Here is a 2,500-nt window from a genome sequence, read left to right on the forward strand (position 1 = left end):
AAGAAGTGCTTTGCTCGAGACGGATTTCGATTTGGAGGTCCCCCGAGTTAATTTTGCCCATTATGACTCCTCGCCCGCACGCTTAAGCACCCCCGCGTGCACGTGGGCATTGTGTGCTAAAAAATGAAGTTTGGAGTTTGGGTTTGAAAATTTTATGGGAGCTTCCTAGAAGCCTAAGAAATGCTTTGCTCGAGACGGATTTCGATTTGGAGGTCCCCCGAGTTAAGTTTGCCCTTTATGACTCCTCGCCCGCATGCTCGTGCACACCGGCGTGCACGTGGGCATCGTATGCTAAAAAATGAAGTTTGGAGTTTGGGTTTGAAAATTTTACGGGAACTTCCTAGAAGCCTAAGAAATGCTTTGCTCGAGACGGATTTCGATTTGGAGGTCCGCCGTGTTAATTTTGCCAATTACGGCTCCTCGCCCGCACGCTCGTGCACCCCGACGTGCACACCGGCGCGCACGTGGGCATCGTATGCTAAAAAATGAAGTTTGGAGTTTGGGTTTGAAAATTTTACGGGAACTTCCTAGAAGCCTAAGAAATGCTTTGCTCGAGACGGATTTCGATTTGGAGGTCCCCCGAGTTAATTTTGCCCATTACGACTCCTCGCCCGCACGCTCGTGCACCCCGGCGTGCACGTGGGCATAGTATGCTAAAAAATGAAGTTTGGAGTTTGGGTTCGGAAATTTTATGGGAGCTTCCTAGAAGCCTAAGAACTGCTTTGCTCGAGACGGATTTTGATTTGGAGATCCCCCGAGTTAGTTTTGCCCATTATGACTCCTCCCCCGCACGCTCAAGCACCCCCGCGTGCACGGGGGCATCGTATGCTAAAAAATGAAGTTTGGAGTTTGGGTTTGGAAATTTTATGGGAGCTTCCTAGAAGCCTAAGAAGTGCTTTGCTCGAGACGGATTTCGATTTGGAGGTCCCCCGAGTTAATTTTGCCCATTATGACTCCTCGCCCGCACGCTTAAGCACCCCCGCGTGCACGTGGGCATTGTGTGCTAAAAAATGAAGTTTGGAGTTTGGGTTTGAAAATTTTACGGGAACTTCCTAGAAGCCTAAGAAATGCTTTGCTCGAGACGGATTTCGATTTGGAGGTCCCCCGAGTTAATTTTGCCCATTACGACTCCTCGCCCGCACGCTCGTGCACCCCGGCGTGCACGTGGGCATCGTATGCTAAAAAATGAAGTTTGGAGTTTGGGTTTGAAAATTTTATGGGAGCTTCCTAGAAGCTTAAGAAGTGTTTTGCTCGAGACGGATTTCGATTTGGAGGTCCCCCGAGTCAATGTTGCCCATTATGGCTCCTCTCCCGCATGCTCAAGCACCCCTGCGTGCACGTGGGCATTGTATGCTAAAAAATAAAGTTTGGAGTTTGGGTTTGGAAGTTTTATGGGAGCTTCCTTGAAGCTTAAGAAGTGTTTTGCTCGAGACGGATTTCGATTTGGAGGTCCCCCGAGTCAATGTTGCCCATTATGGCTCCTCGCCCGCACGCTCAAGCACCCCGGCGTGCACGTGGGCATTGTATGCTAAAAAATAAAGTTTGGAGTTTGGGTTTGGAAGTTTTATGGGAGCTTCCTAGAAGCTTAAGAAGTGTTTTGCTCGAGACGGATTTCGATTTGGAGGTCCCCCGAGTCAATGTTGCCCATTATGGCTCCTCTCCCGCATGCTCAAGCACCCCTGCGTGCACACCGGCGTGCACGTGGGCATTGTAGGCTAAAAAATGAAGTTTGGAGTTTGGGTTTGGAAATTTTATGGGAGCTTCCTTGAAGCCTAAGAAGTGTTTTGCTCGAAACGGAATTCGATTTGGAGGTCCCCCGAGTCAATTTTGCCCATTACGACTCCTCGCTCGCATGCAATATCTACTCCTGTCAGAGCTGTGGTTTTACTTAAGACTACTATAGGGGGGGGGAGTTCTCAGCACCAAGAGCTGCAAGTAAGGCCATTGCTTGCTTTGCAGTCTCGATTGCTCTACTAGTGAATAGTAGATGTCTTGGTTAGCTTGGAACGAAAAAAAAAAATTTTTGGGGAAAAAAAAAAAAAAAAGTTTTTGTGAAAAAAAAATTTTCGAAAAAAAAAAAAAAAAAAAAAATTTTTTTGGATGCCTCGGTTTTCTATTTGTTTTGCTTGGGTAGATTAGGAAAAAAAAAAAAAAAAATTTTTTTGTTGGATGCCTCGGTCTTCATATTCTTTCTCGGCTATTTCGAAAAAAAAAAAAAAAAATTCCGGGAAAGAGAAAAAAAAAATTATTTTTTGTTGGTTGCCTCGGTCTTCATGTTCTTTCTCTGGTATATGGGAAAGAAAAAAAAAAAAAAAAAATTTTGGATGCCTCGGTCTTCTTGTTCTCGGTTGGATTTATCGAAAAAAAAAAAAAAAAAAAAAAAAAAAAAAAAAAAAAAATTTTGATGCCTCGGTCTTCTTGTTCTTGCTTTGGTATATCGGAGAAAAAAAAAAAAAATTTTTTGGATGCCTCGGTCTTCTTGTTCATTCTTCGGTATATC

This window comes from Cornus florida, unplaced genomic scaffold, assembly GCF_030987335.1.
Source record: "Cornus florida cultivar Cherokee Brave unplaced genomic scaffold, ASM3098733v1 CherokeeBrave_3.0.0_Hap2_scaffold_26, whole genome shotgun sequence".
NCBI classification, from domain to species: domain Eukaryota; kingdom Viridiplantae; phylum Streptophyta; class Magnoliopsida; order Cornales; family Cornaceae; genus Cornus; species Cornus florida.